The 17,710-nt window shown below is 36.9% G+C and overlaps 1 protein-coding gene across 2 annotated transcripts in view; it reads left to right on the plus strand.

Moving 5' to 3' along the window:
* Window positions 1-8,429: 8,429 nt before the first annotated feature.
* The window catches only part of PAFAH1B1 (platelet activating factor acetylhydrolase 1b regulatory subunit 1), a 32,705-nt gene continuing 23,424 nt past the window's right edge, over window positions 8,430-17,710 (plus strand). For both annotated transcript variants that reach the window (XM_026070266.1, XM_026070267.1), the window contains exon 1: window positions 8,430-8,487. The gene's annotated coding sequence lies outside the window, so the exon portion shown is untranslated. The remainder of the gene's footprint in view (window positions 8,488-17,710) is intronic.

Consider the following 17,710-nt stretch of genomic DNA (forward strand, 5'->3'; position numbering starts at 1 on the left):
CCCCGCCGGCCTCCCCGCCCGGGGGGCAGCGCCGGCCGCGCTCGGGTGACTTAGCAGGAAAACAGGGATCGGGGGGCGGGGGGGTGGCGAGCGCAGCGCCGAGCCCCGCGCCCGGGCGCTGGCTTTGCCTGCCCGGCCTCCGCGCCTCCCCCCGCCCGGCTTAGGCCGCTCGTTTCTTCTGGTGACTTAGCAAGATACCGGGGAGGAGGCGATGGGCCAGACAAAAAAAAAAAAAAAAGGGAAAAAGAAAATCCTAGGGCGGGGATCCTGGCCTCGGTACCTGCGAGGACACCGAACATCCTTTCTCCAGATTTCCTGTCGAGGCTTCTGCTGTTCTTCCCGTCTCCCCTGCCYTCTTTGAGGGCAAGGCAGCTGCTTTTCAGGAGGTGGCCCAGATCTCCGGAATCAGCTGCAGCACGGCAAACAAAACAAGAACGGATAGCACGGGGGAGAGCAAGCGCTGTTATTTTAAGAATGGGTTTCCCATCCACCCTGTTTTCCTGCAGTGATCGAGCAGGGAGAGCGTTGGTAGGAGGTGGCTCAGACCTTCAGGACCAGCTGCAGTGAAAACGGGGGAGGGAGGTCTGATCTCTCCTTCTTGGGGTCATATCGCTGCCTCGTTGTCCACGGTCGCATGGAGTTTCCCTGAAAACCTTTTAATGGCAATTGAGTTTCCTAAAACGCTCTCTTTATTGCTGCCGTTTGAGTTTTTGTTTAGGCAGGAGGTTATATGCAGGCAGAGCTTTTGATGGAGGTGGGGGGTGGGAGTGGTGCCTCCCATATAAAGTTTAGGATTACTCAGTTTTGTGGGTGTGAGATTTTTTTTTGTTGTTGTTGTTGCTGTTWAGGGTGGATGTAATTAAATTTGACCTTTAGTACCAATAGTAATGTGACATCTTCCCTTTCTTTGCCATAGTACTGGTAAAATTTCTCTGCTAATAATGCTGCAGCAGAGGGCTTGGTTGTTGCAGGTCAAGTCAATTCATAATGAATTACCTAACTGGGGGATGGTGGAAGGTTATTGAAGCTAAATTAAAAATCTTCAATAAACACTGTTTTACTGTAAATAAATGTTTGGGTATATTGACCTGGTTGAATTATATATTTATCTGGGGATTCTTCAAGTGTACATTCTTATGGACAGTATTGTTTATATAGTGTTGGATGGTGGGGGTTAAAGAACCTATGTTCAGTAATGATCATTTAATAAATGATTGTGCAGCATTCAGCTCGCTTTTGGAAGAGGGAGGGTCTCCTTCCAAAATGCTATTTGCCCTTAGAGTCATTTTGGAAAATAGGAAAATTCTGTTAGAGGAACTAAACAAAGAAAATATTTTTAAACAGAAGGATTTGTTGCAAATTTCTAGCTTGTTTTCAGGGATCTCATTTTTCTGCGTTTCTTTTGATTTGACCATATTTATGGATGCTGTGTGCAGCCATTGAGCAGAGAAGAGACTGGGTGGAGTAAGGAGGCAAAGCTGCGAAATGGCTAGATTACCCTTTCATAGCTTTTTTTTTTTTTTTTCCTTTGCTTGCGTTTTGCTGGGGTGGAGGAATACTAATTGCTGTAACAATGAAGTCTCTTCTTTAGGGAAGAATCTAATGGTGCAGGAACCTTCTGAAATGAAACAAATCTAGCATTCTGTTTTGAAGCTTATTTTTCTGCAGGGTGGATCTTGGTTTGTCTGACAGTGCAAAGTGACCAGTCACTGTTGGAAAGCAAGATTTTTTTTTTTTCCTCTCTCTCTGATTGTCTGTTTCAGTATATTGACTTAGGTACTCACTTGTTGAATTTTTTAATTTACACTTCAGATAAGAATTATATTTTTTACACGGGTTTTTTACATACAAGATTATCTGAAATATAGTGAATTCTTATATTGTTGTGCAGTGCTGTATTATTTGTTCACATAACTTCTTGATTAAACCGGGTTATGGGTGGATGCAAAAAAAAAAAAAAAAAAAAAATTGCATCTCTGCTTTCTCTAGTCCCCCCAGTAGCGTAGCTCCTATGAGTATATAGACTTAATTACATTACCCTTCTTCACATCCTGAGTTCAAATAAAATAACACCTTGTGATTTTTTGGAAGCCCTTTTGAGAGGTATGGCTCTGTAAGAGTCTTACGATACCACTCAATTACTGCTGCATCATGGGGGTAATACTAATGCTTAGACTTAAAGTTGTATAGGAAAGGCATTAGAACAAAGGATTTGGGGAATATAGTAGGGATCAAATGAAGCACCTAGGAGAGACCGATTTTTTAGAAGTACTCTCCGATTCTAGAGGTGGCTAATAGTATTCCCACCTGAATTCAGTGTTGATCAGAGCAAGTACAACACTGAACATGAACAATTCTGAAATAGGGTGAGATTGTCTTTTTCTTGAGTCTATCTCAGTTTTGGAGTCTAGTTTTTGATGGTAGTTGCACATAGATGAGGCTGCTTCTGGTTTTAATTTACCCAAATTCAATTAAAGGATAGTGGCTTTTTTATGAGATGTAGCTCATTTACTAGAGGAGTAGAAGTTGTAGGATCTGATGTGTGTATTCACTAAATGCCTGTGTCTAAAAAAGAATACCGGATAAGAGCAATGATGAATCCAATAAAATGCCTTCTTAGAACTTCTRTTTTTTTTGCCTTGAGATGATGGAAGTTACTTTCTTGTGTAGGAGTAACCTGTTAATTTCTGTGCCAGAGAAGAAAGACATTAATACTTACCTTTATGACTCTCTGCAAGGTTTGTCTTGCGTATATTGCTGACACTTCTTCCTATACTGTTTCCTATGCTCCACCCAGCCTTGAGTGCTCAGTTGGTATTCTTTTTCTGCTCTCAACTTTTTCGTCTATCCAACTTACTGTAGATGGAACAGCTACTGAATTAGCAGCTGTTGACTCTCTTGTTCAACACTCAAACCTTGTCTTTCTTCAAGACCTTTATAACAGTCTCCATCAGTACTAGTTTTAAGGTTTTCATGGTGTGTGTGGGGAACCTCTTATAAAATATTCTGAGCAAACAGTAGCTGGGAAACCTATGCTTCTCTGTAGCCCTGAAATACACTGTGTATGTTCATTACCAAGTTTATTTACAACTCTCTGTAGCTGCTTAGGGTAGTAGTGAACTAGAGTGGTTTGAGTTACTACAGTATGAAGGGGAGCAGCTTTTGAATAGTTTTGTTTCAGTCAGCTTTCCAGTATTTTTGTAAACTTCAGGCTGCTTTTCTAAACTAAAGGCAAAGACTGTGGGAGGGCTGCTGAAATTTCTGAAGTGAACACTGAAATACCTGTCAGTCTGAAAGTGAGAACAGCTCAAGCCTAACTATATAAAATCAAGATGGCAATAAAAATAAGTAATTATTAATGATAAATAATAACTTCGTATTCTGTATAGGTATGTGGATTTTATTTTTTTGGCAGCCTATAACTTTTGTAATTTGTGATGATAACTGAAGATATTTCTCAAGTATTAGAGCCATGTGTGTTGATCAAACTGGTTTTGGGTCTCTTCTGTCAGGTTTATTATAGAGAAGTGATAAGTTATGTACTGTCTGTAAATGCAGACCTGTTAATAAAGGTTCCATTGATCTCTTAATTCTCATCTTTCTCCTTTTTTAAAAAGCTTAAATGTCATTGACAGAACAACCTGTCTACTAAAAATCTTTATTCAGTTGAATAAGCATTGCTTAGGTTGAATGGCCTTCTCAGGAGTACTTTCTACCCAGCACAAGGGGAGTGGGGTTCCTAGTGTGATTTTTGGGTGTTGTGATCATAAGTGTTTATTAGAGACTCATGTTGTTTAGTCTTTTGATCTGCTTGCCAGGGTAGGTTATGCCTCAATATAAGATTTAGAAATAGTCATTTGCACTAATAAATAATTATGGCCCATTTAAAACTAGTTTTCAAGTAGATAAAATTATTTCTTCAGAATTCTTACTTCAGTTGCTAGCAGGAGTGCATATGCAGTCATCTTCTGCATACAAGGTTTGTGCCACTATTGAAAATGCAGTGGTTTGATTTGAATTGTAGCTGTATTATGTCAGCTTCACTGTGGTGCCCCTAGATAAGGTTGAGTTAAATGTCTGTTCTAAAATAACTGTAATACACATTTAAAAAAAAAAAAAAAAAAGCTTGTTATCATTCATACTGTGCTTTGAGACCTACTGATGAGTATTACATATTAGAAACATCTGAAAGAACCATGTTTTTTATCAGGTGCTAGGCAAATCATTTCAGCTGTCTATCAGAACAAGATGTTATACCCTGCAAGTTAGGTTTTCAGAGTGGAATGAAGAATTTAGCAATTACCAGGTTAAAACTAGATCTAGACACTGCAAGTTAGTCCAAACAAATGGTATATCTAACTTAGTTGTTTAAGGAAGGGCCTTTTCTTTCTAATACAGATTGAGACAGGACTCTCTGAATTTTGAATGTTAATGCCTCACTAAATCAGCATGTTTAAAAACTCGTGCTCTACTTTTTTTTTTTTAACTCATGCTTTCTCCTTAGGGGATTAGGTAGGTGTGACTTAAGCTATCTTGCTTTTAAGCTTACTGTCATGGAAGCCATCTAGCATAATGCTTAATGCTGGCATGTACTGTTAAGGAAATTTCAAATAAAAATGTTAAACTTCCTATCCTACTTACAAAATAAGTATATTTACTCTGTATTTATATCTAGCTCTGATCCATTTCGTCAGTATTATAAACATACAATCCTCTTCAAAGCCAAGCATGTGTGCACAGCATTGTCATACTAAGCAGTATCAAGTGCACTAGTGCATGCCTAACTACAAGAAAAAAACAACAACATGAATTCAAAGTACTTGATAGCTGATACTTTTAGAAGTATTTTAACTGTTTCCCCCTTAAAAGTACAGCTTCTGAGAGAGCCCAGCTGTTTGAGTTGGCTGTTTATGGACTTTATTTTGGTAAAGATTGTGATTAAATAAATAGGATAAGTAAATCTCTGTGGTTAAGATTCTACTGTGTCTAGAAGAGTTACCTGGTGTTTTTAACCAATAACTAGCTGCTGTGTTCTTGAAAAGTTATTTCCAGTTACGGGACAATCTGTCATGCTTGAGTCTTATAGGTGGTGCTGCAGCAAATGCCTGTCCTGTAATTTTCTCAGAACTGTTGTTAAATAGGTCCCTGTTTAGTGAGTTCATAGATACGTTTTTCTCTACTACCTTTTATTCGCCAGTGCTTGTTGGTGAGTCAGCTGGTATACTTTAACCCTACCTCAAAGGAGGTAACAGGTTTTTATGGCATGATGGAGTGCTAGTTCACATCTGAGATAGCACAGTGGCCTTCATGACAGATTATTTCTACCTTCCTTCTCATATCGGTGCTGATTGTTCCTATTGTGCTGCACGAATCTAAGTTCTCTTGGCTTAATTAGGTAATTCAAATTTGTGCTCTTTGGACTGCCTTTGCTTTCACTGGTTGTCTTGTTTTTCTGTTTGGATGTAGCTTATTTCTAAATCAGAGGTGTTAAATTTAGCCTTCTTTAAAGCTAGGGAAAATCAGTAAGAAGCACATACACCATTTAGCTGTGGATAAGTTAATGTTTCTTCCTTAAAGAAACAATACTGACAGTCTGTCTTTTTGTTCTTGATTTACATGTTTTTTGGGTGAAGAAAAACATCTGATGAACAATTTGGTTTATTTAGATGCTGGCCTCTTTACATTCTGTTAAGAGGATGATGTCATTAACTTGAGTGTATATATTTTGAAGCAGATGGTGTCTCTTAAATCAGTAATGGTAGAAGCTTTTGGTTCTAACACAACTAGATTTGTAGGCAGCAAGCATAAACTACAGATCTGGGGAAAGCTTAACAGAGGTGCTCTGACCCTAATATTCTTCTTCAGCAGACAGAGTAGAGGTAAAGTTGTGAGATCACATGTGCCATTTTTATTTAAAGAACAAACAAGCAAAAGCAAACAAAACTTGGGAATAGTTAGCACTATACCCAACAGACATAGAATTTATCATTTTTATGTTTTTTTTAGACTAATAAAGCTTGGACAAGTCCTTAATGGTGGATGATTTACCAGTACCACAGCATACCACAGTTACAGGTGCTATACATCGGTGGGGGATCTAGGGATTCTGAGGAGGGATTTTGGTAAAGTTAGGAGGAGGAGGGCAAGCCTTTCTTAGGGATGGACTCCCACGAGAGTCAGATTTGCTTTAGAAGGGAGTAATGTAATTGGTGAAGGTAGGGCCTAAGAAAGATCGGACGCCTTGTACAAAAAAACTGATTTCATTACATTGCATTAATCGCTGCCTGCCCCTTTGGCACCAGTGTCCTGAAAGATTAAAACTGTTCCCTGCGATGGGATAAGATGTGTATCACATCATTATGTTCTTCATGTTTTTTTCTCTTTACTCCTCTTTAAGTGAATCCAGATTTAGTTGACAAGCTTTGAAACTGGGTAGAGGGTGAAAAATATGTTTTCATGGTTTGAAGAGTGGAAGTTCAGTCTGAATTTTTGTATGTGTTTCTCTGTGGTTTTTACCTTCTGTTCCTAAAGCTTTAACATAATGTATTCTTTCAAGTTTCCTTCCAGATATTTTTCATATAGAAATGTTATCAATTTGCAATCACTTTTGTCAGCATCACATTTTCAATGTAGCAGGCAGTTTAATAATAGACATATTTCAATTTGGATATAGTCCTGTGAGTAGCTCAACAGTTTCAAGTCTGCCACTTAATTCTTCAAGTCAGAAAAGTACAGAAGATTGGAGAAAGTGAAAAAGAGCAAAGTTTAAATCAAGTGCATGGACACTGGTCAGCTATAAGGGAATGGTTCTGAATATATAGGCTCTCCTTTTGGTGGCTGAGACAAAGTAGCTTAAATACAATGTTCCAGAAATTCTATCCTAAAATGTSTATGTATTGTTTGATCAAACGCAAGTAATATCAAAATATATTTTGGGCTGAAGTTGTCCAGATATGCATCATACGTTTCTCTTAAACAAGCTTGAAGTAGCAGCTTGTAACACTTTAGCCCACTGTGTTTAAAAATATATATATATTTCAGTAACTCAGATTTGACCAAAAAGTTTCTCAGGTTTCCAGTGATATTCCATGGAAATACAATGGGAAGGGTTAATGTAAGTGTAAAGTGAATTTAAAACTTGTTTTGTGATATGATTCCTTGCTATCACTATCCTAACATGCCAGATAACAGCATAAAATATTCTAGTTCTAAAACTTTTTTTTACCCCTTTTAAAGCTTTCTTTTCAACTGCAGCCAGATTTTTTCCAGGTTGTTCATTTATTTGTACTTAAACTTATCTGAATTTTCACACAGAACTGAATAGGCAAACTAGAAGTAGAACGGTTTCAGTAGTTTTCTACCAAAGTCTACGTATAGACCATAAACTTTAAGCTTCTTCCAGTTCGGAGTTCAAGAAACTAAAATGAAAGGAAGTGAATATGTGCTTGAGATGCCTCTCCTGAAGTAAATTATATCATACTTCTGTTAGAATTGCAAAACTGTAGTGGTTGAAGGATAAATTTCAAAATTGAATTAATTCAAGTCTGTTCTCTTCCCAGAACATATTTTCCTAGCAGATTTGGACGAAACGTATCTAAAAGTCAAATAGGATTGGTGCCCAGAACATAACATAACCAAAAAAATCTTTTTGTTGTTTGACAATCCTAAAAGCAGGTAATTGGTGCCTATGATCTGTTAAATGGTAGTTATAAATTGAAATAATAAGGAAAAGTAGAGGAGGAATAAGTGTTTTTTTCAGAATACACTTCTCTAATTAGAACAGAAATGCATTTATTCAGAGGTCATGCAATAAAGATTAGCTAACTGGCCTCTGTTTTATAGCATTTTGATGACATTTCCTAGTTTTATTTTTTTAGATGAGATTGGAACCTGGATTCCAAGTCTTTGGAACATAGATGTTATACCTGATCTGTTTTAGATCACTTTCTGGTTCCACATGCAATTGATTTATTGTTGAATTATGTCCAAAAGTCTACTTATATGACTATTTAAAAAATAGTTAAGAAGAAACAAATGCAGCCTCTGTACTTACAGTTTATTAATGGGATTGACTTGGTTAAAAGTAGGTGAAATGGATAAGAAAATAGGCAGAGGACTTTAGACATTCTAGTTTAATATATGTTTGCTTGGGTAGATCTTTAACTGTGAGCTGAAATAGAAAATATTTTTGCTAACTTACTGCAAAAAGTGAGCATGAAAAACACTGTACAAGACATGCAATGTTGTATCTGATGGTATATTGGTATACTGTTACACAGGTATATGGCAAAATATTTGCATTCAAGAGCTAAAGCATTTTAAGACTTCATTTAATTGCAGAATAGCACTGATTTATTAAACATTTGAACCAGTAATATAGTTCAAAGTTGTATTTCAGACCAGATTTTTTTCTTTTTTTTCCAAAATAGATATTTGTTGGAGCTCACTTTTTCATAAATCTTCCACTGGATGAAGTACTATACTGATGTAAGTTGAAAAGTGAAAAGATTTGCGCAGCTCATAAATGAGTAGCTCTTTTGTATTGTTAGACTCATCCCTGCAAGCTTAGCAGGTGATTAATTCTAACATTTTCGAGGATAAGGTGTGTAGTCTGTGCCACAAAGTAAGTAAGTGGTACTGTATGGCTGTTCTCTTGTGATTACACTGTATGTGTTTTTCCCCCATAATTGGGGGTGGGGGGAAAGGAACTGGATTGTTGTTGTTGTTGTTGTTGTTACCATTTTTCTTTCCTATCAAGAGATCAAGACAGACTTCTAAGAAACCTTTGTAGGTTATGTCCAGGAAATATGGATATTACATAATTTTTAATTAGATCCATATTGAAATAGCAGCTTCTATCCAGTCTTTCTAGAGTACGTTTGTGTAAAGAGTTGTCTTATTTTGTGGCTTGAGTTTGGTAGGGCAGCTTTTTGCTAGCTTTAGAACAAAATTGAGCCATCAAAATTATTCTAAGTTAAATGAAATGTTTTTATGTACTGCATCTAAAAACTTAGAATTATATTCTAAAGGTACAAGAACATTTCATTTAATCTAGTTCTCCCATAAAGGATTATAACTTTAATTGCCCATAAGGCCTCTTGTTAATATGTTATGAAACAAGATATACTATTTAAGAACCTTGTAAGGATTTAATGTGCTAGCTATGTAGCAAGTGACAATGTAACAATAGTTCCTAGTTTATTAATGCATAAATGGACAGTCTCACCTTTAAAGTAGTATGGAGTTCAATTCTGATTGTATCAATCCATCATTTGCCAGTTCTGGTCTCTGTTACCACTTCTTAAGTGACTCTCACTGGCATTGAGAAGTTGCCCAAAGAGAGGAAGCTAACTAGACAAACTATACTTTCAGATACATTAACAAATTAGGGAGAAAATGTATGAGAAGTGTTCTTCCAGTTAAAGCAACTTTTAAGAATAGTAGAATACATTAGAGGATCAGCTTGAATGTTGGTATCATGTAGATGGACATCCAAGACTATTTTAGGTATTACACAGGTTGTTGGAACTTTAAGTGATTGCAAATTAAGATTTAAACTTCATGTTAAATGTGAGCAATTTAAAATTCTGTAAGTGATTTCATAATGTGGACCCTATTACATGTACCTTGTGGTCATAATGGTTTGTATGCCTGTCCAGCTGAAGAAMTAAGATAATTTATTGCTGTTTTTCTACTTTCGGGGCACTTTTGGAGTACTTAATGTTAAGTGTGCCTAAACTGATACTCTGAGAATGTGATCTCAGACTGTGTGTCCTTCTTCAAGGAAACTTTCTTCTAAAATGTGATTAAAGGCATTATTTTGTCATCATACTAATTAAAAAAACAAATACCGTCTTGTAATTGGGTTTATGGATTGGTTTTACTGCATTTTCTATGTAGGATATTAGAATACCTTGGGGATTGGGATTCTGCAGACTACAGGAAAAACACTACCAAAAATCTACTGTTTTTAGAGCACAGCAGTCCACCCCTGTCTGTTAAGCTTTCAGTGCTTGAAAGGTATTGGTCTCTTTGGTATGAGCACATTCACTGTATAACTTATGCCATTTCTTCTGATAAGTCATTTCAGATATAATGAACTACAGTTACGTATTTAGTGTATGTAGTTTTTGTTTTTGTGGGGATGGTTATGGAGGCTAAGCAGCGGTCAGTTAAACTGCAGAAATTTTATTTATTCTTAAGTTCCTGAAGRAACTATGAACATGTATTCCAAAATCTGCAATAACAGATTGGTCAGCAACAGTTGCTAGGTTGTCTGGACTCTAAACAGCAGCAGAATGAACTCAGGATGATTCGGATCTATTCTAAGAACCTGTTGGTTTAACTGTTTGTTGCTTCTGATGTTGTGAACCAAGGAATGCTAGGAGCTGGCAAGGAAACTGATTTTCTTGGTTTAACTCATGAAAATTTAGAAGCTGATCTGAGAGAAGCAGTAAAATATAGCAGGGATGAATCTGTGTTGGGAATTATGGGAGATAGGAAAGGTGCTTATGAATGTATTAAGGCTGACTGACTAGCTTTTATAGTAGCTAGTAAGCAATGTTTCTGTAGGCTTGAGGACTTAAACTACCAGAATGATAAAGATACTGAGCCTAGAGTTCCAATGGATGAGACTGGTTTTCAGCATGATGCTGATGAGGATTTTCTTGTTCATGCAAACTCTGGCTTGAGCAATCAGAGTAACTTAGGCCATGAAACAATCCTGTAAAAATAAAATTGTGATACTTACGAAGGCCTGATAATGTAACAGGTCTATCTCTATATGCCTTTTTGCAGCTTTACTGAGGTGACTTAAAAAAAATCCAATTAGATTCCACAAATGTCTGCAAGGCAGACTGGTTCACAATGAGCTTGGAATAGCTCTTCTGCTGTATGACTGCCTGTATGTCCCTACTTGATATTTGTCTAGATTTTCTTAAAACTTACTGCTCCAGTGTCAGTTAGAGACCTGCCACTCATCAAGGCTTGATACAGATGGTTTTACTGTGTAGCATATTCGCTCACAGTGAAAGGAGATCAGCTGATCCTAATGCATGCCTGTAAAATGGGATCTTGTTCATACTACAGAAGTGTGCTCAACTGATCATAACAAAACAAGCATATGCCAGGAATGAAAGATGAATTTGACAACAGTAGTAAATGGCTATTCACATATTTTATGTTTACTGGTTTATACTTTCTTAATAAAAATTGTAATTGTTACAACTTGTTAAACTGATGTAGCCAGAATTTATCTCAGTTAGGAATATTTTTTTATTCTATCTTTTCAAGAGCAGAAATGAGTATTGTTAATCAATTGATCCATTTCATGATTTGTTTATAGTGTTGACATATAAACAGTATTTTCGACACATTTGATAGGAACAAAGGAAAGACTATGGACAACTCTGAGCTGGTCTTGCTGCTAAAGAAATTACTGAGAAAGATGGTAAGGTTGCAGTTGCACAGTCTGATGTCTCAGGATATGTTTATTSTAATGCTTGAATTTGGAAGGACTTCATAAGAACTTCAGATCTTAATGTCAAACACCCTCTTAATAGCAACATTAGGAGGGACGCTACTAAGCTTGGTAGCTGTATGTTGGTAATGGCTAAGCAGTGAGTGTAGTTTCTTTCTGTGGTGTGATTCCCATAAGGCAATGCAGTTTAAAGGACAAAACCACTTACTCTTTCTGAGATGCCAAATCTCTAACAGAACTTATACCTTTTAGGGACCAATGTAGCATCTTATAAAAGATGTTAATTTATATCATGAGTTGATAACTGTTAGGCAGTGGTTTCTTTGACCTCCATATTTATGGCTTCAGTTTCGTCATGGTACACTATATGTGTTACTGTGGAAGAGCTAAGCGTATCTTTTATACAGATAAAACCTTCAGATTAAAGCTGTCACGCTGAATTATTACAATTGCTAAATAAAGTTATAACAATGGTAAAACAAATGGTTTAGATGAAACAGTTTAAAAAAAAAAGTACATCCTACTTTAAGATATTTGGTGACTAGTTTAGTATAAGCTGTGGTGTCTATTCAGTAAACAGCAGCATCATCGATAAGCTGAGGATTAAGTCCAGAAACACTATTTTAGTAGTTAAGGCTAAGAAAGAATGATTTTTCTTTAAAAGCATCTGTCTTCAAGTGTTCCAAAACTTTTGTTTGGCCACTTTGTGGTTTTGTAGAGTAGATGGTTAGCTTCAAGTATGTAAAAGCTAAATATGTCAAATTTAGGGCACAGTGTCTTTCTCATATGTATGTATTCAAATTATAGTATTATTTGGCATCCAGTATTTTCTGATAAGCAAAAATATCATGGACTTTATTTGAAGTAGCTTGCTGACTGAATTTGATATTTATTTATTTATTTATTTTTAATGGCTTTTATGAATACAGGATGGGCAGTGGATTTTAAAATTCTGATAACTTTGCCTTTGCTTGGTGCTAGTTTAGGTTAAAAGATAGGTATTTTTGGCAAGTCAAGACTAAAATGAGTACAGGTTAATTTGATTCCCTAATCTTTTTTCAATTATTCTTAGTCAAATGCTTACAGGAAATATAAAGCAAGTATAAACATAACCATAGAAATATGTATGACCCAAGGTTTACCGTTTATTGGCATGATATATTGTGAACTGAGGGGAATTATCTATCTCCTGTCTGAAAGTGATGTTTTTACTTCGTTGCTTTGCCTGTGTTTTGGTTTTGTACTTGAACACCTACTATACAGCTTTCTCAAAGAGCTAGCAAGTATAGCTGAACCTGCTTCATTTTGCTATTTTTGCATCTTATGAATGCTTAGTAGGTCTCTCTTGTTAAGTTATTGTAAAGTTTTCCAGTAATCTAGGAAACAGTTGAACCACATCAGTATCAGGACCTACTGTTGAAAGTTCTTCAGAAGAAACTGTGTTTTGAATGGTTAGGATGCATCAGTCTGACTCGGAAAGAGGGTGGATACTATGGTACCAGATCTTTRAGGTCTCCTTCACGTGTGAAGTTAGTCTCAGCTCTGTATCTTGACAATACCATTTGCAACAGGTATGTATGTATGTAGCCACCTTCAGGGTGGGACCATCTTTAAGTGTATGTCAGGCAGTGGTTCTGAGCCTCAAAGAAATTTTAAGAGGAGTAAACATGTGTCCTCAATATACATTCTGGGTGAATCTTGCTCTCCTGAAGGCTGTGAGTGCAGTTGGCTCCAGCAAAGGCTTATGTGGTGAAGCTAAGGAATCTCTGAATCCCAGTTTAGAAAGATGGGAGGCATTTCTTAACAGACTTGAAGAGACAGCGGGTCTTCCACTTTTTTAAAAGAGTAAGTCAGAAGAACCTGTGCTGTTTCCACTTTCTCTTACAAGGAAAGATTTGTCTGCTTTTGAGGTTGTTTTTCTGCCCAGTTTGTTGCTCTTTATTGGTAGTACTGTGTTTTTCAGAAGCTCGTGTAGGGAAACAATTCTGGCTCTATAATGAGACTCCCTTGGCTGTCTTATTTTTCGAAAGATTATGCTTCAGTATGCCACTCTTCAGTTCTGCAACACTCTAGTGATTGAATTGGATCTTTTATCTTTATTCCTCAGGCATTTCTACAAGTCTTTTCTTTAATATAAAAGCCTAATCTTTAGCAAAGTGGGAAAGTTAGCAGTTGAGACAAGGTAAAGTTGTCTGCTGAGGATATGATGCTGTTAATGGAACCAAGCAGGATATTACATATAGTTTGTGCTTAGATTGCGTTGCAAAGTTTCGTCAAGAAGTAGCTTACTTAAATTACAACAGACAATGTTCATATTTCTTTTCCCGCCAGGTACCTGTATGTTTTAGAAAACTAAGCAGATACTCTACTTTTAGCAGGAGTAAAAGGCACACTTTTGATGTGTCATTCCTTTTCCAGTGCTATGCATTTAGCCATGCCTAGCTCCTAAGTTGAAAATGTTTATAAAAACAATCGATCTTGCTGTAAACATTTGTAGTCCACTTTTATTGCAAGTTTGTGTGTCTGCAGAGGTTTGCCACTCAATGCTTTTATGTATGTAAACATTATCAATATGGAATGAAATAGGTCTTAAGATAGAAACTATTTGCAGTGTATGTGGGACTATTAACAGGAGGCACATTATATTTTGCAGTTTAATATTAGTTATTACTCCCTATATGTGTCTATTTAGGCTTAATCCTGCTTTTCACTTAATACAGAATAAATAAAACATTTGTACGTACTTTTTCTTAAAAAAAAAAAAAAATCTAGCTTTGTCTCTTGACACCACATTATTCATAGTGAGCTGTTGATAATAAACATCACTGTCAGGTAAGACATAATGGACTTTTTTGTTTGTTTGTTTGTTTTTCCTCCAAGGGTTCTCTTCGTTGAACATAGTTGTTTCCTCTCATTACTAAGGTTGTGTCGGGAGGTGTGTGCATGTAATGCAGTGATGACTATAAACCTTGATAGGCAGTGGAGGAGGAGGAGGACTGGTTAGTCTTGCTCTACTGAGCTTTGTATGTCATAAAGCCTTCACTTGCTAAAGAAGAGGACAGTGCACATGCACAATACTATGTCTATTTTCTCTGTAATTTCTAAAATAAAAGGCAATTAAAACTGCATTTGCATTTCACCAAGGTGGTAAATTCTAGACAAATTGAATATGATCCCTTTGCTTGTATGGTGTCTCTATGTGTACTTCTAGCACCTGCTGGATGTCTGTACTATCTCCTAATTTTATAGGAAGTCTACAACATAGGACTGCTACAAAGCAGTGTCGTAGGGGGGGGGTCTCCATATTTGCTTCCCGTGAATGACCATTGGGCATATTCTAATGTCATGGTACATGAGGGGTTAGATTTTTGTAGGCTGTGTGAGATTAGTATTGGAAGATGTTGAATAATGTATGATTGATGTTCAGAGGAGTGCCAGTTCTGGGGTGGACCAAGATAGGCTTCATCTGATCAAGAGTGGGTTGCACCCTGTCTTAACCTTGTTTATACATGTGCATCCATTGAAGTACAATAATACGTGCCCCTTAATCTCCAGCTCGCTTTTCACGTCTTAACATGGTCAGCAGTCCAAAAGTAGATAAGTAACTGTTACTTATTGTCACTGCCTCTTGGCTACCAGGTGAGCTGAATATTAAGTGCTTTCTTTGTAAAGGCTGCTTGCTGTGCAGGCTTGGCCTTAAATTAAAAAAAAATTTTTTTTTGAGGTTTCATTGCTTTCTGAAGACTCGTCATATTTATAGCACTTCCAGTTTTGAATTCATTTTCCGCTAGGCCCTCCTACATTTGTAGGGAAGTGCTGTGGTTCGACATCCGTAACTTGATCTGAAGAAACTGAATTGTTACTTTCAAGATATCCTGTAGGATTTAAGACTAATAAATTAAGTAGACATTATTTGTAAACTGTAGAGGAAAAAAACATGGTGGGTGGAGTTGATGAGATCTCCAAATGCTTGCCCCAGGCTGCTGATGAAACTCACTTTGACCTAAGCAATCTGTAATTTTACATTTGACTGTTACTTTGGCAAACTTGTGATTAGGATGTGTTACCATATTTCATAGAATATTGGAATTGGGAATTTACTTTTTATGGAAGGATTTTGTATGTCGTAATATATATTCTTTGCATTAATTGCCATGTCATTTTCTTTTCAGTAGTATTATGGTGTTACAGTGTTATTGAAGTGACAAATGCTTCACGAGGGGGCTAATACAAGTAGTTAACTGTTGTTTAAATATAACTTAAAATCAGCTTAGTTTCTAATGGCTAGTAGTTCAGCATTTGTATTTACTAGTAGTGAATAAAAACGTTTTCTGTTGCATTACAGAAAGGGCTTTCCCTGATCTTCCTTAGTAGTCTTAACTCTGATGGTAAAAGGGGTGTAGATATTGGCCTGTGAGTGTTTCATAGCAAAATTAAAACCTTATGAGTCCTTTGACTTAAATTCACTGTTACTGATGTGTTAGAAACGAAATTTGTGCTAGTGGTAATTTTTCTCAAGTRCTGAGTGTCTGTAGCTCCAGTGCTAGTAGAGGAGGCAGCTTTCTTAAAGTCCTTGGTAATGTCTGCTTACTGCTTATGTGAGGCCAATTTAAATACAAGTTTTCCTACGCTATCTGGAAYCCAGTCTTTTATTTCCAGGTGGAAGTAAGCTGTTGAAGTTCTGAGTGGATCTAATCATTGTCATGGATAATCTCCATACTGTGAGGAGGTTTCAGGACTGAGGATCAAGGATTTAAGTTCTAAATATTCCATTGAATTAACGTGCAGCAACAATGGTGGACTAGTCCGAGGCTCAGTCTGTTTTCAGCCAGATGTAATGCTATTTTGTCCAACTTGTTTGAAATATTTTAGACTTTGGCAACCAAATTCACATCTGTGCTTGTGTCCAGACTGCTTGCTGTCTTAATTGCAGGATGAATTTAGCTTATATTCAGCTAGTTAGCATAGGAATGTGTATGACTTCTAGAATTTTTGTGTAAGAATAACTAGAGCAGCACAGTGCAGAGAAAATGCATTGAGACTTGTGGTAGTTTCGTTTTATTCAGCACTCAAGGCTGAGACAAGTGGGGAGAGAAAATTAGGCAGTGTTCTTACGGTCATCAAGCTATAAAGGTTGCAGCATATGATTGTCAGAAACGCCACATCAAAAGGAGCCTCTTCTAAAGCAAGTAACTCTGATTTTTCATTACCTTTTTTTTCCACAAACTATGTGTAGCACACTTACTATATTTGCTTGAAAAGGCAATGAAGTTCTTGGTTAGACTGACTTTTAAAAAAAATTTGAGTAGAAGCGTGCCAGGCAGACAAAGTTAATAGCAAATAAGGATAGTGCTAAGTGATATCCCTCTGCTGTATAGCATCCCTGAAGAAAGGGAATCCTACCTACCAGAAGCAGTACATGTTTATAATTAAAGCTCTGTCCTTTCTGTGTTTTTTTGGGAGGAGGAGGGAGGTGGGGGTTGGTGGTTATTTGCTTGGGTTCTTTTTTGCTTGCTTTTTGTAACGGGTGAATATGAAGTAAATTGCCCTGAAAATACTTTGCCTTATTCATATGCCCTTTAGTTAAAAAGTGCATGAATACAGCGAAGGGTGCTTGGAACAGTTGCCTTTCAGAAAAGCAATATACTGCTGGTCAGTTGATTGGGTGTGGATCAGCTGTGATTTGCTAATAGCAGAAATCACTGTTTTGCCCTATTGCTGCTGGAACTCATCTAGTGCTTGGATGTGTTTCTGGGCAACACTTTAGAGTTAGAATGATGGCTGAGTGGGGAATATGTGCTTTGGGTGGATTGAGGGTGTAAAATAGTGCATGCATCAGCAAGCCAGGTGTTGCTAAGTGTTGACGAYATAGGAGGAAAAATTGGGGGTTGCTTTACATTTGAGCAGGGAAAAAATTCTTCTTAACTAGGTGATATATCAGAGGTTGCCTTATATAAATGCTTACTGTTGTATTTAGGCAAGTATTGTAGTTGTATAGCCTAGGTGCAATGAAAAAATGACAAAATGTTGGAGTGTGTATGTGGGGGGTTGTTATTGCACCAATACTGGATTTACTGGGATTTTGCTGCTTAGCAGTAGTTCATACTATGAAAAACACCATTGCTCTTAATACCATGATTTTAGCACGATTTTAGCACGATTTTAGCACGATTTTAGCACGATTTTAGCACGATTTTAGCACGATTTTAGCACGATTTTAGCACGATTTTA

This window comes from Apteryx rowi, unplaced genomic scaffold, assembly GCF_003343035.1.
Source record: "Apteryx rowi isolate R43461 unplaced genomic scaffold, aptRow1 scaffold_307, whole genome shotgun sequence".
Taxonomy (NCBI): domain Eukaryota; kingdom Metazoa; phylum Chordata; class Aves; order Apterygiformes; family Apterygidae; genus Apteryx; species Apteryx rowi.